We start from the raw sequence: 21,721 nt of genomic DNA on the forward strand, positions 1-21,721 counted from the left end.
CCTGCACAGCGCCCTAGGCGGTTGCCTAGTTCGCCTATGCCTAAGGCCGGCCGTGGGATTACTGAACCTTTATCCATGTTCATAGAGGAGGAATTGAAAAAATTATTACCTAAAACGGCCACCATCTTAAAAGACACTGCCAGTTTTCTTGCAAGGCTACATTTGATTTTGAATGAAATAAATGATTATTCTGATTTGCTACTTAGTCACCATGAACATCAACAGTTTGTTTACTGTTATGGTATTGAAGCGATCAGAGGCTTTGCATCTTCAAACACCTTGCATCTAGACTTGATATCTGCATTATTTGGCTTGATCTTGAAGAATAACATCTTTGTTTATGGTAATGCTATATATTGGCAGTGCTTGGGGGTAGCCATGGGAACCCCCTGTGCTAACAGTTATTCCAACCTAGTCCTGGACAAATGGGAACTGGATACGATCTTTATTGCTGTTAATCCATGGGAGTGCAATTTGATTTTTATGGGTTATTTGTGCATGATATTTTTATTCTCTGGAGATGTGATGGTTTGCAGCAATCAAGATTTGTTCAATATTTGAATGGTACCACCACTTTTTTAAGGTTTACTGTTAATACTTCCAAAGAAGAAATAGAGTTTTTGGATGTCAGGTTGATGCTAGATTCAACCTTGGGAAGAAAGACTTTGATGTATAGGAAAGACACTTGGACGAATCATTGTTTGCATAAAAGTAGCATGCATCTGAGATATGTGTTTTACAATGTTATGGAGAATCAAATATTACGGGTTTCCAGGCGCTGCACTAAGGATGATGATTTTAAAGTAGAAAGTGAGAAATTACGGTCCTTGCTCCATGATAGAGGATACACAAAGAAGGACACATCCATTGATTTTGAACAGATGAAAAGGATTAGGAAAGGGAAAGGACATCCTTATTTTTCTTCCAATATAACTGATACAGATTTGGATAGAACCCCCAGAACAGATAATAATCAGCAGACCTTGAGTTGTATGCTTACTTACAGCATTGGTGCACCCATGATTTGTAAAGTTGTTCGGAAGTACTGCCCAGTCTTGACAGAAGATGAGAGAATAATGAATATCGTAGACAAGGAGCCAAGATTAGTTTTTAAAAACAAAAAGAACATTAAAAGATTATGTAACAAGGATGGATTTAGTAACACATATCGAACGGATCCGAAGAGAAAAGGGACTTTTAAATGTGGGCAAGGCAAAGCATGCCTCCAAAAATTGATACCATAAGTCTCTTTCAACATCGCTTAACTGGTATAGAATTCCGTTTCAACAGTAGTGCCCCATGCAATATCCAAACATTTGGTTTATTTGGCTACTTGCTTGAAATGCCCTACATATTATGTAGGGAAAATGGATTGTGAGTGCAAAGAGAGGATTTTACGGCACTTAAGGGATATTCACAACAAAGATCAAAAGAATGCTTTGGCAAATCACATTTTAATACACCCGTCGCATTCTTTTAACTTTAAAGTTATTGAACGGGTGTTTGAGCATATCAGAGAAGGTGATATTTGTAACTGCACAGAGAAGGCAGAAATTAATTAGATCATTAACTTAAGAGCTGATCGCAGCCCTGGTCTGAATGCGGTAGCACTGCTTAAGCCTGTTGTCAAAGGAAGGCGTATCTCTATAGGATAGAGATGAGGGTTTCATCCTATTTAAGGTATTTCATTGGCTACTTCTATGATTGGCTGGAAAGGAGGCGTTAGCCCTGAGGAAGGTCAGTGATTGACGGATTTTACTTTAATTCATTGGAAACAGCCAAATGGATTATGATCTGAAGAAGGCTGAAAGCCGAAAGCATTTATCATATTGAAGTGAACTGGCTCATTTTACACTTTGCCTTTGAACATGGACTTTTAAATAAGAAGATTTTAATAAACAGAGTTTTTAAGTGCATTTGAATAAGGGGTTTTCTCCATGGTAGTAAGCTCGTGAAATATTGTTCTTGATTTACAAGAAGGTCAAAAGTACTGTATAGGAAATGGGAAAAATATGAGGCAAAATCAGGGACATTCTGCAAAGTTAGAGAGAGCTGAGAGATGTGATCGAGATGCATGAAAATATGATTCTGTTTATTCATGATGGCTACTCATCACCAGAGCATAGCAGAATGTTTGGCTATATGTGTGTGTGTGTGTGTGTGTGTGTGTGTGTGTGTGTGTGTGTGTGTGTATGGGTATGTATCAGAATGACAGGATAATAGGAAATCACAGCATTTTGACCTACATCTAGCATGAGATGGTCATTGGGGACACAAAGCATTGAAAAATGGTGAAGGCTGGAAGGCTGTAACACTCCACCACTATGATAGTAAAGACAACCACAAGGCCTTCTATAGTTATGTAAAGAATCTCTGCGGCAATACCCAGATTTGCTCTGAGCTACTGCACAACGGTACCTCCTATACCGAGGCAACATATATTGCCAGTATACTGGCTGACAGTTTCAGTGCCAACTTTACCTCTCTCTCCCCCACCAAAGGACCAATCACAATGCCAATAGATTGCCAGGCACACAGTATTACTGCTGCACAGGTTAAAACAGCACTGTCCAAGGCCAAGAATACAGCTTCTATGGGACCTGACAATATCCCTGGCTGTGTTCTGCATGAATTGCAGAGTGAAAGTCACAGCCTCACCTCAGGCTTTGTCCCTACCAAATGGCGCATTGCTACAGTCATCCCTCTCCACAAAGGAGGAGCGACTACAGACCCTGGGAACTATCGCCCTATTAGCCTGATGAGTCTGATATGCAAAGCTATGGAACGCAACATCATGGACCTAATAAACAAAGATATAGGGAATCTCCAAACTCTGGATCCCACACAGGTTGGCTTTGTGAAAGGTAGATCATGCCTGTTCAACCGGGTTGACTTCTTTGAGTCAGTTACCAGAGCTGTGGTTGAAGGCAAGGTGATTCATACAGCCTACCTTGATCTGGCCAAGGCCTTTGATACTATTCCCCACTCAGGAATCACAGAAAAACTCACTAAGTTAGGCATCAACCCCTATATCACAAGGTGGGTTGCAAACTGGTTCACAGATAGAACCCAGCATGTGAAAGTAGCTGACTCCAAGTCAGACTGTCGACCAGTCACGAGTGGAGTCCCACAGGGTTCGGTCCTGGTTCCTCTCCTGTTTGGTATCTACTTCTCTGAAGTCCAGGCCAACACAAAGGGACTCTGGTTGACAAAGTTCGTAGACGATTGCAAGTTGGGAGCTATTATTAACTCCCCAAGTGATGTTGACATCCTACAGAAAGGCCTCACTGAGACCAACGACTGGTGTCAGAACCATGGCCTTAAGCTAAGTGCCAAAAAATGTGTCATCATCCCCTTTGGGAAAAACCCAGTTCCCATGAATTACCACATCGATGGTATTACACTGAACACAGAAGACATTATAAGAGATCTGGGAACACAGGTTGACAGCAACCTCTCTTTTGACCACATTGCCACTATGGTCAGAAAGTCCTTCTATGTGGCACATATCATTACTAAGAGTTTTGCATCCAGGAAGAAAGAGATCATTGTCTCCCTCTACTCTTCCCTCATTAGGCCAGTCATCGAGTACAATGCCCCATTTAGCATGTACATCACTAGACACCTGCAACAACTGGAGAGGCCGCAAACGTACCTCACAAAGAGGATCCTAGGCCTTAAACACTTGTCCTATATGAACAGACTAAAGAAAAATACCAACTATTCTCTGACTCATATCGCCTACTTAGAGGCGATAGAAATGCTACATCTAAAGAAATCCCAATCCCTCTGTACCACACGCTCCAAAGACCTCAATCTCATTACCACAATCAACAGAACAAGCTGGAGGGACTGGTTCATAACCCAAAGACTGCCCATGCTATGGAATAGACTTCCCATACATGTCAAACAGAGCACCTCACTGGCCCTCTTCAAGATAAATCTTGATGAGTGGATGGGAAATAGAAAATTCACCCCGGGGATCATTTCAGTGGCTCTACTCGACAGAGGCACTGGGAACTAGGGCCGGGTGGCACGATGCCAGGTTAATCCTATAGGTTAGGCCTGTAAAGGCTCCAGGATCATTAGCCTAGTACACACCTATGAACCTGTGAGTGTATTTGTCATGCCGTGTATTTGTTTTGGGGAGGGATGTTTATTGTAGAAACACTGAAAACAGATGATGTTAAGTTGTCCATCTCGCCTTCATTCTTGCTGGATGGGTTCGGAGCCGATCCTCGGCTCCGACAAGGCCAATACTAAAGCTCGAGAGCTAATTCCACCGGCTCGAGGCTCCCCTATATCCCACAATGCTAGGCGGTAGCTACTCAGATCTCGTTTGCCGCTATAGCTGACGAGGTGCTTTTCTACCGGCTCAGGCAGGTGAGTGAGAGTTTTTACCGTAGTAGGTATTTCTTAACCCCCTATTGTTTCATACCATAACCTTTTTAGTTTAATTAATATTTAGATAAATCGACCCCTGCTTTTCGGGTCTATATTCCCTTCCTTTTCTTCCCTTAACTTGTAGGCCTTCGGCCCCTCCCTTCCCCCAGTCGTTTAGTGTGACTAAATTAGTAGTTTTTGGTAAGGGCTTGTATGTGTGTTTGTGGCTTTGTGTTAGCCTTAATAATTTAATAATTTTCTTCGGTAGAGGGTGTGTCTGTAGTGTGTTTGTGTTGTTGTCAGGCACTCCTTTCACTATGTTAAAAGACGCTAAGGTCTCAGGCTTCAAGAAGTGTGACTCGTGCTGTCAGAAAATGTCTCTGACAGACGGTCACACTTCTTGTGTGTATTGCCTGGGACCTTTGCAACTGCAGGACTCTTGTGCTGTTTGTCATGGGTTTAGCCCTAGAGTCCTGCAGGAACGCAAGAATAAATTAATCTTGCGGGGCTTATTAAAGCCTGAAGGTCCCCCGACTCAGTCTGTGTCAGGGAAGCCTTCTAAAACTTCCAAACAGTCGGCTCCGGTTTCTGTGTCGACTGCTGGAAAGGTTAAGTCGGCTTCGACATTGGCTCCGGCCAGAGCCGATGTTTCCAAGCCTCATACTGTTACCTCGGCTCCGGCTGGAGCCGAGGCTGATAAAACTCTGTTGGCTCCGATACTCTTATCGGAGCCACAGTCTAGGAAGAGATCTAGATCCCCCTCTATCGGCTCCGTGCATTCGGCGCCAGGATCCCCTCTTCTTTCTGAACGGAGCCATAAAACTCATTCCTCACGGTCTTCCAGGTTATCTGACCATGATTTGCAAAGGGTAGTGAGTAGACTTCTCAGGTCTGAGGCACTGGCCCAAATGCTGCATAGCCCGACTCAGCAGTCAGTGGCTATTTCCGTTCCCCAATACATGCCTCCTCCGACTCCTTTGAGTTCGGAGCCAGGGCTTGTCGGAGCCATGACTGTCGGTGCGTTGGATCCGATACCTTCCCTTTCGGCTCCGTCGTCTGCTCCGATCTCCTCCTTGGAGGGATCTCGGCGCCGAGCTTCCCTCGTCTGCTCCGAGGGGGCGAGTGGCATCGGACCCTTGTCCGACCCCGCTCTCCCTCTCGGGGCTTCGGCGCTGGTGAGTTCGGCTCCGACATCGCCGGCGAGCCATCCCTGTCGGTGCCGGGGAGGTCCTTGTCTCTTTGGAGCCGGGGCCTCTGGCCTTGCCTGACAGGGGTGCCTTCGAGGTCATGCGGAGCATGCTAGAACCAGGTTCTGCCCCACAGTCGGCTCCTTCAGCCCCCCCATCTACAGTGCCTGCGGTGATTTCTACTCACCCCCTTGCCTTAGACCGCAAAGAGCCAACTCCTCAAGTTTCCCCATTGGGAATTTCCTCCTCTTCTGAGGCCTCTCCTGACCCGGTAGGAGATCCCCCTAGGAAGAGGCAGTGCAAGAGGAAGCACATTGACTCCCCTGAGTCTATCACCTCTGACACTGACTTAGAGGAATCTGAAGGTTCCCCTCGATCCCCTCTGAGGATGTCTCCTTTGCTGACATCCTTGAGATCCTCAAACAGAGGGGAACTGGCCAGCCCTTAACCCTTCGGAGGATGAGTCAGTGTATCTTGAGGCGTTTGGCTCTCGCCCTTCTACCTCCTGGGTGTCCCCTCCCTTTGACCCCCTTATGGAAGTGGTGGCAAGGAAGGCTTGGACGGCTCCTGATTCAGTGGAACCCACCCCGAGGAGACCATCTAAATTTATTACTGCCCCTAGAGATAAAGATGTTTTATCCAAAGGTGTCCCTGTTGATGCCATGGTGGTGGCTGCGGCCACTAAGAAGGAGTTAGCCGATCCTTCGGTACCTGTCCATCCTCCTAATAAGGAATCTAGGACCATGGACAGGTACGGCAAGCGGATATTCTCATCAGCGACCTTTTCAATGCGTTCGCTGAATTACTTATGCCACTTCACTCGTCTCCAGAGAGATTTACTCAAGGATATGGGTGAACTGATAAAGGATCCTACAGCTGAGGGGTTCAAAGACACAATGAACTCCCAGTTGGCAACCCTGAATTCCATTGTTAACTCCTCCATGCGGCTGGTCTCATATGCTGCAGATGGGGTGAGTAGAGCCGCAGGCACAGGTGTTGCCTTACGACGTCACGCCTGGATGCGGCTATGCAACTTTGCGGACCCTTTTAAGGCATCCTTCACCAATTCTCCCTTTGATGGATCATCCTTGTTTGGTCCACAGGTGAAGGATACATTAAACAGGTGCGAGGTAGAAGGTAAGACTCTCTCTGCCGTAGGAATCCGTTTTTCTACCCCTTCTAGACCCTATCCCAAAGGTCAGAGGGGAGGAAAGATGTGGTTCCGCAAACAATCCCAGGGAGTCTCATCTGACGCACAAGGTCGATTCCCCTCTAGAGGGAGAGGGGGGAATAATAATAGACGCCGCCCTAGAGGCAGAGGAGGTCCACAAAACCAAGGTAGCAGAGAAATGTTCTCTGACAAACCCTTTCAGCATCCGTGAGGGGCTGCCCGGCTGTCCACCTTCGGAGGCAGTCGGGGGAAGGTTATCCCTGTACCCAAAAGCCTGGCTTTCCCTTACTCAAGACAAATGGGTACAGTCAATCATATCCGAGGGTTACAAAATTCCCTTTATTCACATCCCATCCCAACCCAAAAGATCCCTTCCAGACGTTCCACCCGGTCTAAGGGAACAAGCAGCATTAGAAATTTCAAAGCTGCTATCAAAAAGAGCTATCCAATCAGTCCCAGCAGACCAGCAAGGATCCGGAATCTACTCCAAATTCTTTTTGGTACCAAAAAAAACAGGGGACTGGAGACCCATACTGGATCTCAGCTACTTAAACAAGTATATCAGGAAAACAAAATTCCGGATGGTCACGCTTCAGTCCATTCTACCCTTCTTGGGTCAGGACAATTGGATGTGCTCGATAGATCTTCAGGACGCGTACTACCACATCAAGATGAACAGACGCTGCAGGAGATATCTCCACTTCAGGCTGGGAGCCAGTCACTACCAGTTCAAGGCCTTGCCATTTGGTCTCACTACAGCCCCCCGTTTGTTTACCAAATGGATGGCAGTGGTCACGGCTCACTTGAGACGTCAAGGATTCCAGGTGTTTCCATATTTAGATGACTGGCTCCTTACTGCCACCACCAGACATCAGCTTCTTCTATCCAGGGACTTCACCATCCAATCTTGCCAAGCTCTAGGCATTTCGATAAATTTCGAAAAATCTGCCTTGTCGCCTTGCCAATCTATTACCTTTATAGGCGCCACCTTAAACACACTCAATCTTTCAGCCAGACTCACAGAGCAGAGAGTGTCAGATATTCAAAGACAAGTTTACCTTCTCTTACAATGCAACAAAGTCAAAGCCAGATTAGTTTTGAAGGTGTTAGGACTCATGGCAGCAGCTATTCCCCTTCTCCTCTTGGCTCGCTTTCACATGAGGATCCTCCAATGGATGCTGTTTACTCAATGGTCCTTTCAACAGCTCCCGATGTCCCATACCATTTTGATAACTCAATCATGCAAGAATCAACTGTCTTGGTGGATCACATCACCTCAACTTCTCCAAGGAAGACCCTTCACCCCCCCCAGTCGCCACGTTGACAAAAGACGCCTCCCTGATCGGGGGGGGGGCATTATCAGGGCAGGACAGTCCAAGGCACGTGGCAACCTTTCGAGTGCCACTTGCACATAAATGTCTTGGAGATGAGAGCAGTGCTTTTAGCGTTGCAAGCCCTTCACGACTCTCTTCCCACTGGGACTATTGCAATTCAAATGGACAACATGTCCGTAGTGTGGTACATCAACAAACAAGGCGGAACCAGATCATACCCTTTATGTCGAGAGGCACTCAGACTTTGGCAATGGGCGATCTCTTCTCAGCGTTTTCTGATAGCAACGCACATTCCTAGGAAATCCAACGTTATTGCAGACAAATTGAGCAGGGCAATTCTCATACCCCACGAGTGGTCTCTAAAGAAATCAGTTCTAGAAGAAGTATTCCTAAGATGGGGCCAGCCTTGCTGCGATCTTTTTGCTACTCCCCAAAACAGCAAGTGTCACGACTTCTTCACTCTCTTACCGTTACCAGGCCATCCCACCAGAGACGCTCTAGTTCACGATTGGCCCCGGGGACTTCTGTATGCCTTTCCCCCCTTTCCACTGATATCTCAACTAATTCAGAAAGCCATCGCCTTGAGAGTGACAATGATCCTCATTGCCCCTTACTGGCCTCGACAGATATGGTTTCCGTTTCTTCATCATTACCTTTTGGAGCAGCCTTGGCATCTGGACCCAGTACCAGATCTGATAACCCACCAATCGGGTCAGCTGCACCAATCTCTGCTTTCTCTAAATTCACAGCGTGGTTTCTCCGATTCCAACCTTAGCCAGGCTTTACTCAATATCTCGCTCGGTCCGAGATATCTTGATAGCCTCTCATAAATCTTCTACCCGGAAGATTTATAGTAGCAAATGGAAACGCTTCTCCTTTTGGGCAACGTCAAAAAACATAGATCCCTTTACAGCACCTATCCAGTCTATTCTAGATTTTCTAGCAGAACTCTTTCATTTAGGATCATCTGCATCTACCATTAACGTTCAATTGGCTGCCATATCTAATTTTCATGTTGGTGTTTCGGAGTCTAGCATCATGGCTCACAAACTCTGTAAAGCCTTTCTAAGGGGCGTATTTCTTCTCAAACCTCCAATCAAAGATCCCCCGCCTCAATGGGATTGGAACTTGGTTCTGGCATCCTTAATCCTTCCCCCCTTCGAACCGGCAGCTTCATGTTCTCTGAAGTTGCTTTCTTGGAAGACACTTTTTCTAGTAGCTATAACTTCAGCGAGAAGGGTATCTGAACTCCATGCTCTGTGCAGTCGTCCTCCTTACTTAGTGTTTCACAAAGATAGGGTATCCCTCCGTACTAATCCATCCTTTTTGCCCAAAGTTTCCTCTCAAGTAAACCTAAACCAGATTATTGATCTCCCCGTCTTTTTCCCTAACTATTCAAACAGGTCGGAACAAAAGCTACATTTTTTGGATGTTCATCGCCAACTTAGATATTACTTAGATAGGACTAAACAATTCAGGAAATCTAATCAATTGTTTCTGTCATATGCGGAAAGAAAATTGGGCCTTCCTGTTACTAAAGTATCCCTCTCTAGATGGCTCACCTCTACAATTACCTTCATCTAAGAGATAAGACATCAAAAACTACCCTCAGGACCTAGAGCTCATTTAACTACGGCATTAGCTACATCCGTAGCTTTTCAGGATAGGCTGCCAATAGATTCCATTTGTGCAGCAGCCACCAGGGCTTCTCCTCATACATTCATTTCACATTACAAATTGGACATGGTTTCCAGAAGCCGTGCCAATTTTGGTTCCACTGTTCTCAAGAGTCTGTTCCGATAGGCCACCCGGGATAAGGTGCTAGGGACGCGGTCCCATCCAGCAAGAATGAAGGCGAGATGGACAACTTAACATTAAGAAGTTATGTACCTACCATAACGTTCCATGTTAGTTGTCTTCTTCTCGCCTTCTTTCTTGCGTCCCACCCTCCTTCCCCCAAGCCTGGACAGACCGACAGGAATTCAGTTTGGGATCTTCCTCTGGAAATCGTCATTCCCACACGTTCTTCCACCTCTTTTTCTCCTTTTTTTAGGTCTGCGATACCTTTCACGCAGGTTGTTTTGAGGTGGGTTTCCCTACTCCATTCTATGGAGACTAGGGTTGCTTGGTATAGCTATCAAACGAGATCTGAGTAGTTACCGCCTAGCATTGTGGGATATAGGGGAGCCTCGAGCCGGTGGAATTAGCTCTCGAGCTTTAGTATTGGCCGAGTCGGAGCCGAGGATCGGCTCCGAACCCATCCAGCAAGAAAGAAGGCGAGAAGAAGACAACTAACATGGAACGTTATGATAGGTACATAACTTCTTATTACGTTATCTCAGCTGGGAAGGATCAAGGAGCCCAACGTCGCTGCTTGTTTTTCTTCAACTGGCTGGAAGATCCATGTTTTGCTGCCTAGCCAGGCTGTTGCTACAGTTATCCCCGGTATTCTTTTTGAAAACTCAGAATCTGAAGTAGTTACTTCATTTGATCTGCAACCTGTGGGTGTCGGATCCGACCTCGAATCCGATCCGGCAGCTTTCCAAGCTCCAAGATCCGAGCTCCTAGCTCCTCCTCCCTACCCATAATCCCCTACTACCAACCACATTACCTCAGATCGTTTTTTGCCGCGGCTGAAGAAACTTCCTTGTGAAGAGCTCCTGGCTGGGTGAGATCATTGCTGGTTTTAAACCAACTTTTTCAATCAAAGTTGTCGTTGTGTGGGTGTTAGTTCCCTTTTCTGCTTCTTGTGCTAGTTTTTGGTCCCTTTTCTGTTAAATTAATTACTAGCTTATCTTCACTCCCCTCCCCCTCCTAGTGTTTGGGTGTGTGTGTGAATGATGTCTGAAGGGCCTAAGGCCATTTTTTCAAAATGTACTGAGTGTGGCCACAAGCTTTCTCCAGCTGATGGCCACACTCAGTGCGTTTTGTGCCTGGGGGCAACCCATTTGTCAGAGGCCTGCCAGATCTGCGCGGCCTTTAACCCCCGGGCACTTCGGGATAAGAAAAACAAGCTGATCCTGGCGGGAAAGCTCCCCCAGGAGTTGGCTTCTTCTTCCTCTCCCGTTCGGGCTCCAGCTGCTTCGACAGCTTCGGTGCCGTCTATCCCCTTAGCTCTACCCGGGACTCAACCTCCCTCATCGGGTTTGAGCTCTGGGGAAACTAGTGCCTCTTCCCTTAAAGAGAAGAGGCACAAGGATAAGGAAGGACATAAGTCCCACAAAAGGCGGGCCGAATCTCATCCTACGGCTCCGCCAGCGAAACTGCTTAAGTCTCCCTCGAGGGTCTCCGGATCCCCCTCCTCTCGGCGCCGTTCGCCCTGTTTTTCGCCGGAGGAGGAGGATAGGTCTCCCTCGAGATTTTCGAGGCGGCCATCCAGGCCCGCCTCTACTACTTCATCTAGGTCGACCTGAAGCATCTCCGAAACGGATATGGCTCGGATGATGCGTCGGTTCTTACAGACCCAAATGCAGATGGGGATGCTCCTGCCTCCCCCCTTTCTGGGGGGGAGTGCAGCCCCCATATTTGCCCTGATCACTCCTTCTCCGACTCGTTTTCAGGTCTCGGAGTCATCGGATCCAGGCCCTTTCAGACCTGGGGAATTGTCAGCGCCGATAGCGGTGGTTTCTTCGACGCCGACTATACCTTCGAGCTTGTCGGACCCGAGCTCTCGGGGCCGAAGGCTAAGCGTCGGATCCGAGGGAGTTGCTGTGCCTTCGGCGCTGTTGGCGTCGGAGCACACCTCTGCCTCGGCGCCGACTGCATCGGCTCCGACCCCGATCCCTTCTTCGGATCCGAGGAGATTGCTCTCAGAGGCTGGCGAGAGTGGCTCTCCTTCGGCTTTTGAGGTAGTGGAGAGGGTACTGTTGAGGTCCTCCAGATCCCCGACCCGGGCTTCGGATCCACCCATACCCCCACTGTACGAGGGTCTGTCTTCCATCATCCGTCCATCTGGACAGCCTGCCCAAGCCCTCCAGCTGGTTCCCGTGGAGGAAGAACAACCCGTGGACGAGCCCTCTTCGGACAGTCCCACCGAGGAGGTCCCTCGGAAACATCGGTGCAAAAGGAGGCACCTGGACTCCCCCGAGTCCGTTACCACAGACACAGACTTAGATGATACAGAGGGTTCCCCCAGGTCACCCCCTGAAGATGTCTCCTTTGGAGACATCATGGAAATGTTGCGTATCAGAGGGGGGTGGTCAGCCCAAAAGCCCTCCCTTGATGAGTCCGTGTTCCTGGAGGCCTTTGAGGCAGGCCCATCTACCTCCTGGGTGTCCCCTCCGGCCGACCCCCTGGTGGACTTAATTACCACCAGGGCTTGGAAGGAGCCCGACACCGTGGAGCCAATCCCTAGGCGCCCCGATAAAGTCCTCAGCCCACCCACAGATAGACCATCTTGGGCCAAAGTAACCCCCGTTGATGCTATGTTGGTGGCGGCGGCCACCAAGAAAGAACTTGCGCAGGAGAGTTCTTCGGTTCACCCGCCAGATAAGGAATCTCGAGCGCTTGACCGGATTGGGAAGCGGATGTTTGCTTCAGCGACCTTTTCCATAAGGGCGCTGAACTATATGGCACATACCATTAGGCTACAGCGAGACTTGATTAAAGAATACACTGCAGCCCCCCCGGAGTCCATGTTGGTCCCAGACAAAAAGGTTTTTGAGACTCGAATGGCCACTCTAAAATCCATCTCCAATACGTCTATGCGACTTCTCTCCCATGCAACAGAGGGAGCCGCTAGAGCTAGTGGAGCCGGGGTCGTCTTGCGACGTCTCTCCTGGCTCCGTCTGTGCGACTTCACGGACCCCTTCAAGGCGTCCTTCGCGAACGCCCCGTTTGACGGTTCTGCCTTGTTTGGCAAAACTGTTCGCGACACGCTGGTCCAAAGCGAAAAGGACGGGAAGCCGCTGTCTGCCGTTGGAGTCCACTTCTCTAATCCCCAAAGATCCTTCTCCAGGAATCAGAGGGGACAAAAGAAGCTGTGGTTCCGTAAGTCTCAGCAATCCCATCCTGCTGAGGACCACTCATCCTCTAGAGGCAGAGGAGGACAAGGCGGACGCTGGCCCAAAGGCAGAGGGGGGCCGCGTAATTTCGGGTCTAGAGAACCTTTCTCGGACAGACCCGCGCAACAGCCCTGAGGGCTTGCCCGACTGTCCCTCTCTGGAGGCAGTCGGGGGGCAATTGTCAGAGCACCTGTCAAACTGGGAGTCCCTTACAACAGATCGATGGGTGCTCCAGATTATATCCAGAGGTTACTCCATTCCATTCATAAACCTTCCCCCCAAACCCAGACGTCTCCCCGATGTCCCACCCGATCAGAGGGAGGCAGCGGCTTTGGAGATTTCAAAGCTGCTAAGAAAAAGAGCCATCCAGCCCGTCCCTTCAGACCAGTCCGGATTGGGTTATTACTCCAGGTTCTTTTTGGTGCCAAAGAAAACGGGGGACCTCAGACCCATCTTAGACCTTTCCGCCCTGAACCTGTTCATACCCAAGGAAAAGTTCCGGATGGTCACTCTCCAATCAATTCTCCCCCTTCTGAGGGAGAACGACTGGATGTGCTCGTTAGACCTCAAGGATGCGTATTACCACATATTAATGGACAGATGATCCAGGAGGTTCCTCTGCTTCCAGCTCGGAGCCAGTCATTATCAATTCAGGGTTCTTCCATTCGGCCTCACCTCAGCCCCCAGAGTGTTCACCAAGGTCATGGCAGTGGTTGCAGCCCACATGAGACTCCAGGGCATTCAGGTCTTCCCTTACCTAGACGACTGGCTCCTCACTGCGACCAACAGGCATCAGCTCTGTGTGGCGAGAGATTATGCTCTGTCTCTGGCCCACAACCTAGGCATCTCAGTGAACGAGCAGAAATCCTACCTGTGCCCCACTCAAGCCCTAGAATTCATAGGGGCCAGGTTAGATACACGAATCTCCAAAGTTGTTCTAACGTCAGTCAGGCTAAACAGCTTGTCGTTTCAGGTGTTAGCCCTTCTTCGGAGCCCTGCTCCTCCAGCAGAGTTAGTCCTGAGGGCACTGGGATCTATGTCAGCAGCGATCGGTCTCTCTCTTCATGCCCGTCTGCGAATGCGCATATTACAATGGACCCTTCAAGTCCAATGGTCCCTGTCGATCCACCCGTTATGCATGCCAATACCCCTGAGCAGGGTGTGCAGGGACTCCCTTCTGTGGTGGTTACAGGCACAGGAACTCAGAGAAGGGAGGCCCTTTGTGATTCCCCCGGTCAAAGCCACGTTGACCACGGACGCTTCTTGCCTCGGGTGGGGGGGCATTGTTCAGGCAGATCCGTTCAAGGCACGTGGACTTCCCCAGAGACTGCATTGCATATCAACGTCCTAGAGATGAGGGCGGTGCTTTTGGCGTTGCAAGCTCTCCACGACCTTCTTCCCCTAGGAACTATTGCAATCCAGACGGACAACATGTCAGTAGTCTGGTATATAAACAAACAAGGAGGGACCAGATCTTATCCCCTGTGTCGAGAAGCCATGAGAGTGTGGGAATGGGCGATTTCCACCAACCGCTTTCTGATAGCAATGCACATTCCAGGACGGTCCAACATATTAGCGGACAAGCTAAGTCGAGTGTTCCTCACTCCATACGAGTGGTCTCTGAATCTGTCTGTTGCGAAGCAGATCTTCCACAAATGGGGTCAGCCTCGCTGCGAACATTTTGCTTCTCCTTTAAACACAAAATGCAGCGAGTACTTCGCGATAGTTCCCCCCAGAAGGGAGACCCCCAGAGACGCTCTAGTCCATGCTTGGCCTCCCGGACTCCTTTATGCTTATCCCCCCCTCCCACTTATGATGAAATTCATCCAGAAAGCCTGTCGGTTGGGGAGCAGAGTTATCCTCATAGCCCCATTCTGGCCTCGACAGATCTGGTTCCCCTTTCTGCGGTCTCACAGTGTGGCTCCCCCATGGATTCTGGATCCCAGTCCAGACCTAATCTCGCACCCAGCGAGATGCCATACCCCAAACCTGGTCAATCTCAAACTTGCTGCTTGGTTGATCCAGTTCCATTAATGGCTAGGACTCGGTATCTCATCTCCCGTTAAGGCCATTCTGGTGGCGGCTCATAAACCATCTACCAGAAAACTTTACAACAGTAAATGGAAACGTTTTTCCATCTGGGCCAAAGATAAAGAATTGGACCCATTTACTGTCCCTATTCCAACTATTCTGGACTTCCTTTCCCTGCTTTTTAGACAGGGAGCAAGTGCCGCCACAGTCAAGGTGCAGTTGGCGGCCATTTCCCATTTTCACGTGGGGGACGGCATAGGCTCCTTAGCATCTACAAAGTTGTGCAAAACCTTCTTAAGAGGTGTTTTTCTTTTAAAACCACCTGTCAAGACTGTGGTTCCCCCGTGGGATCTCACTCTGGTCTTACAAGCCTTAACGAGACCACCTCTCGAGCCGGCGGCCTCGGTTCCGTTGAAGTTCTTATCATGGAAAACAGCTTTCTTAGTGGCTATTACTTCAGCCAAGAGGGTTTCGGAATTACAAGCTCTGTGTATCAAACCTCCGTACCTTATCTTTCACAAAGATAGTGTCCCCCTCAGGACTAATCCATCTTTCTTGCCTAAGGTGGCTACAGAATCAAACATTAATCAATCAATAAATCTTCCTGTACTTTTCCCAAATTTTCACAACAAATGCGAGTACACGTTGCATAAATTGGATGTACACAGACAACTGCGTTTTACTTGCACAGGACTAGAGAGTTTCGCAAGTCGGACCAGTTGTTTGTTTCTTATGCAAAGTCAGCCATGGGCAAGGCAATTGCTAAAGTGACTGTAGCAAATTGGATCTGTAAGTGCATTATGCTGGGATACACTTCATCTGGGAAGCCAGCTCCGGTTGGCGTCCGTGCTCATTCCACAAGATCTGTAGTTACCTCAACAGCCTTTTGGTCTAGGGTTCCAGTAGACGATATTTGTTCAGCAGCTACCTGGTCCTCATCTCATACGTTCATTTCTCATTACAAACTGGATATGATATCCAGGAGTAGGGCTTCTTTTGGCTCCGCGGTGCTTCGGAATATCCTTCCGTAAGGACCACCCAGGTTCTTATAGGTTAGCTGGGGACTCTGTCCCACAGGTTGCAGATCAAATGAAGTAACTACTTCAGATAAAGAAGTTATGTACTCACCATAACGTTCCATCTGAGTAGATACTTCATTTGTCTGCATCCGACCCCCCCCCTGCCATCCCCTGAACCTCGGGAATTTTTCTGATCATTCGGAGTTGGTTTCTGTCTCGAGTTGGTGAGGCAAAAAAAATGATCTGAGGTAATGTGGTTGGTAGTAGGGGATTATGGGTAGGGGGGAGGAGCTAGGAGCTCGGATCTTGGAGCTTGGAAAGCTGCCGGATCGGATCCGAGGTTGGATCCGACACCCACAGGTTGCAGACAAATGAAGTATCTACTCAGATGGAACGTTATGGTGAGTACATAACTTCTTTTTTTGTAGCACTAGAATTCACCATGCCATTCCTGGCCAAGGAGTGTAAGTTTTCCTTATTATAACTTTCCTGCCCCCCTCCGCTGCTATGTAGACTTGGTGCTAGGATAAATAAAATGCATGTCCCTAGCTACATCAGTCTCAGTATGTACAAATAAGAAGTTATCTACTCACCATACCGTTCCATCTGAGTAGGTAACTTCATTTGTCTGCAACCTGTGGGTATCGGATCCGACCTCGGATCCGATCCGGCAGCTTTCCAAGCTCCAAGATGTTCAAAAAATGCACCTCAGAGCATCACTGTAACCATATGGCTTCTGGAGTCATGCCATCCCCAAGACACCACCCCCCCCAGCTTAATTCACTTATTTCCTACAGGTAAGGTATGTTGAAAGGATGCAAGGAAAAGTGAAGTTAAACAGCAACACTGAATTTCTTTCCTTAATCATAATTTTTGTTCAAGCCATCATTGGATGAAAAGTTTGTAAAAAAAAACTGCACTTCAGAGCATACAGAAAGCCATAGCTTTTTGAAAAATCAGAAGAGTAAGGCAAAATGTGAGAAAAGGAAGATAAAAGACTGCAATGTACATGGTGCAGAAGCCCAGAATTGGTTCATAGGTTCATAGGTTGGTACTAGGCTATCGGCCCTAGGGTCTATACAAGTCTAGCCATAACAATTCCCTGGCTATTTCTTCCCACAATATTTACTTCCCTGGACCCCTGTCTATTTCCTATCTCCCATCCAATTGTCAAGGTTCCTTTTGAAGAGAGCCAAAGAGATTCTCTGCTTTACATGTATGGGCGGTCTATTCCAGAGTCTGGGGAGTCTCTGGGTCAGGAACCTATCCCTCCAGCATGTTTTGTTCATTGTGATGACAAGGTTTAGATCCCTCGACTGGGTGGCTCTGAGGGATTGAGATTTCTTTAAGTGTAGCATGTCCAACAGCTCAGGGTTTGACACGGCCTTGTATGTTAAGCAGAGATCGCCTCTGAGTAGACGATATGCAACAGAGTATAGCTGGAGTTTTTTTAGATGGTTAGCATAGGGCATCTGCTTTAGGCCTGCGATTCTTTTAGTGAGGTATTTCTGCGGCCTTTCCAGTTGTTGCAGATGTCTTGAGAGGTTCATACCAAATGGGGCATTGTATTCTATAATGGGTCTAATGAGGGATGAGTACAGTGGGACAATGACCTCCTTTTTTCTGGATGAAAAGCCCTTAGTAATGAGGTGTGCCACATAGACTGTTGTGGTGATGTGGTTATCGAAGGTGAGACAACTGTCCACCTGTGTCCCTAAGTCTCTTATCACACTTTCGGTGTTTAGTGTACTGCCACCTATGTGGTAATTCACAGGAGTGTGATAATTGAGGGAAAATGGGGGAGCACTGAAGAATGTGTGCAAGGGACATGAAATAGTTAGCCGGGGGGCATGGAACCCTTTGCCTAGGGCAGATTTCAACTGAGACCAGCCCTGTCCATAGGATTTTTGTAATATATCATCATTGCAACTAAATGTCAGTCACTGTCAATGCCTTTCTGTGAAATGGGCTAACATAGTGTAGTACTCAGGCCTGTCAAACTGTAAGAGCATTATAGCTAGTTTAATCTGTGTGTACTATCCCAAAAACTCTGCGGCATGAACTGAAATGTTAGGGTGGGCAATACTTAGACTGGACTTGTACAGAGGGCTCCCCAACTTGTTACTTGCTGGGGGGTCCAAAAATACTAACACCGGCCCTGAAGAGAACATAGGCAGTCTCTAAAGCCACATACACAGGGACGCCCAATAGCCAACCCAGACAACTGTCTACCAGTGCCCTGGGAAAAAATTATTTTTTCAAAGGTGGTTCTAGTTTGTCAACATGCATCTATGCTTGCAAGTATTTTTGAGTAGTGTTTTACTTCTATTACAGCAAAGACCACGAAATTTAAAACTGCCTCTTATCTCTGCAATTTTCCTTGAAGTAATGAGACTAATAAGAAGAGAAAGCAAACTTGAGGCATCACCTAAAGAGTGTGTGGGCTTTCTTGAACGCCATCAGTGTACAAGAGGGTTGTAGCACTGAAACACATTGCCTGTCCCAGAACAGACTGATTTAAAATGATCAGTGTTTTGTTTTATGTTTAAATGAAGCACATTGCAAAGTTTTGTTGTCTTGTATCAAGCCATTTAATTGAATGAAGTACATTGTATACAATATTTAGAATTATGTTCTTTACCTTGACAGCAAAAAATAGGGCCAACCCTAACAGCTCTTGCTGCATACCTCTAACTGCTATGTGTGTGTAAAACAAACTGAAATAAATTACAATAGACATAACATATTTCAGTTAATAATACTTAACAAAAAATGAATACAGTCAGTCAAAAAGTTATTTTTCTTGATGGAGGCAGATGGAAGATATGTTTTTGATAGTCTACATACCAGGCATTTTTTTTCTGTGAGTTGTTCAGTCACATGAGGTGTGCCTATCAGATAGGGTTTATTCCAGGAGGGCTGAGTATGATAAGGAACTTTTTTTAAAAAGTAAACAACTACTTTAAATGTTTCCACCATACCTTTGCAGTCAAACTATAAATGGTGTATACCAGAGATGATGATTTCAGACTCTTGTGCGTATATGTATGTTTTTATGTGCACATATGTGTGTGAGTGCAGTTATGCAGACATACCCATTAACTTCCCTGATTTCGTAGAATGTCCCTTGACCCTCACTTTGTCTCATATTTTGTCCTGTAGTGCACAGCAAATTTTTGATTGTCTCTTAAATCACTAAGGATTTTAGACAAGCCAATAATAGTAGACATTTGAGTTTCATACTTCTTTTGTTCAGAAATTATATTTTGATACAAAATATCAGGTTCCCTTTCTTTACATCGTGAAATACCTATGTTGCGTTTGCCCCTCACCCCCAGCAGTTTCTGGCACATACGCATTTAACTTAAAACCAAAACAGAACGTGTACTAACAATTTTGAAGAGAACGTCAGATTTTTTTTTTTTTACCAGGAATGGTGAGAAAAAATACTTGAAGTTGTTAGTGCTTTTTGTCCATTAGCCCAACGCTGTGAAAAATATAGATGAACATTTTGGAGACGGAAGGTACAACAGCTATGCCGACCATTTACTTCTGTCGGTGAAAAAATGAAGAGAACGCACGGGTTGCTTTATAGGTGAATGACAGTTTTAAGGAGTAACGGTTAGACAATGCCATTTCCCCGCACAAACGGAAGTCTGATACCCAACGGAGGAACGAAAACATCCATATAACGAATCCCGCAGCGGTCAAGATTTCTTGTTAAGCAGGCGTTGTACGGGAAGGTTATCTAGATACTTATATAGCCTCTCGGCAGTAAAAGAAAAAAAAATCTTTTTGTTGTTGTTCGGCTTTCCCGGTTAGGAATCGTCACAGCAGAACTCCGCTCCATAAATTGCGCCCTTTTGATGCCGGGGAGGGCGCAATTGTAGTCTTTAGGGCTGCGGCGGTGAAATAAAAAAAAAAAAGAAATGTTGTCTGTTCGGCTTTTCCTGGTTAGGGGTCGTCACAACAGAACTCCGGTCCGTGAATTGCGCCCTTTTGAGGCTGGCCTGCACGGCGCCCTAGGCGGTTGCCTATTCGCCTATGCCTAAGGCCGGCCGTGGGATTACTGAACCTTTATCCATGTTCATAGAGGAGGAATTGAAAAAATTATTACCTAAAACGGCCACCATCTTAAAAGACACTGCCAGTTTTCTTGCAAGGCTACATTTGATTTTGAATGAAATAAATGATTATTCTGATTTGCTCCTTAGTCACCATGAACATCAACAGTTTGTTTACTGTTATGGTATTGAAGCGATCAGAGGCTTTGCATCTTCAAACACCTTGAATCTAGACTTGATATCTGCATTATTTGGCTTGATCTTGAAGAATAACATCTTTGTTTATGGTAATGCTATATATTGGCAGTGCTTGGGGGTAGCCATGGGAACCCCCTGTGCTAACAGTTATTCCAACCTAGTCCTGGACAAATGGGAACTGGACACGATCTTTATTGCTGTTAATCCATGGGAGTGCAATTTGATTTTTATGGGTTATTTGTGCATGATATTTTTATTCTCTGGAGATGTGATGGTTTGCAGCAATCAAGATTTGTTCAATATTTGAATGGTACCACCACTTTTTTAAGGTTTACTGTTAATACTTCCAAAGAAGAAATAGAGTTTTTGGATGTCAGGTTGATGCTAGATTCAACCTTGGGAAGAAAGACTTTGATGTATAGGAAAGACACTTGGACGAATCATTGTTTGCATAAAAGTAGCATGCATCTGAGATATGTGTTTAACAATGTTATGGAGAATCAAATATTACGGGTTTCTAGGCTCTGCACTAAGGATGATGATTTTAAAGTAGAAAGTGAGAAATTACGGTCCTTGCTCCATGATAGAGGATACACATCCTTATTTTTCTTCCAATATAACTGATACAGATTTGGATAGAACCCCCAGAACAGATAATAATCAGCAGACCTTGAGTTGTATGCTTACTTACAGCATTGGTGCACCCATGATTTGTAAAGTTGTTCGGAAGTACTGCCCAGTCTTGACAGAAGATGAGAGAATAATGAATATCGTAGGCAAGGAGCCAAGATTAGTTTTTAAAAACAAAAAGAACATTAAAAGATTATGTAACAAGGATGGATTTAGTAACACATATCGAACGGATCCGAAGAGAAAAGGGACTTTTAAATGTGGGCAAGGCAAAGCATGCCTCCAAAAATTGATACCATAAGTCTCTTTCAACATCGCTTAACTGGTATAGAATTCCGTTTCAACAGTAGTGCCCCATGCAATATCCAAACATTTGGTTTATTTGGCTACTTGCTTGAAATGCCCTACATATTATGTTGGGAAAATGGATTGTGAGTGCAAAGAGAGGATTTTACGGCACTTAAGGGATATTCACAACAAAGATCAAAAGAATGCTTTGGCAAATCACATTTTAATACACCCGTCGCATTCTTTTAAGTTTAAAGTTATTGAATGGGTGTTTGAGCATATCAGAGAAGGTGATATTTGTAACTGCACAGAGAAGGCAGAAATTAATTAGATCATTAACTTAAGAGCTGATCGCAGCCCTGGTCTGAATGCGGTAGCACTGCTTAAGCCTGTTGCCAAAGGAAGGCGTATCT

The sequence above is a fragment of the Protopterus annectens genome, chromosome 6.part1 (genome assembly GCF_019279795.1).
Source record: "Protopterus annectens isolate FY-2018-M chromosome 6.part1, PAN1.0, whole genome shotgun sequence".
NCBI classification, from domain to species: Eukaryota; Metazoa; Chordata; order Ceratodontiformes; family Protopteridae; genus Protopterus; species Protopterus annectens.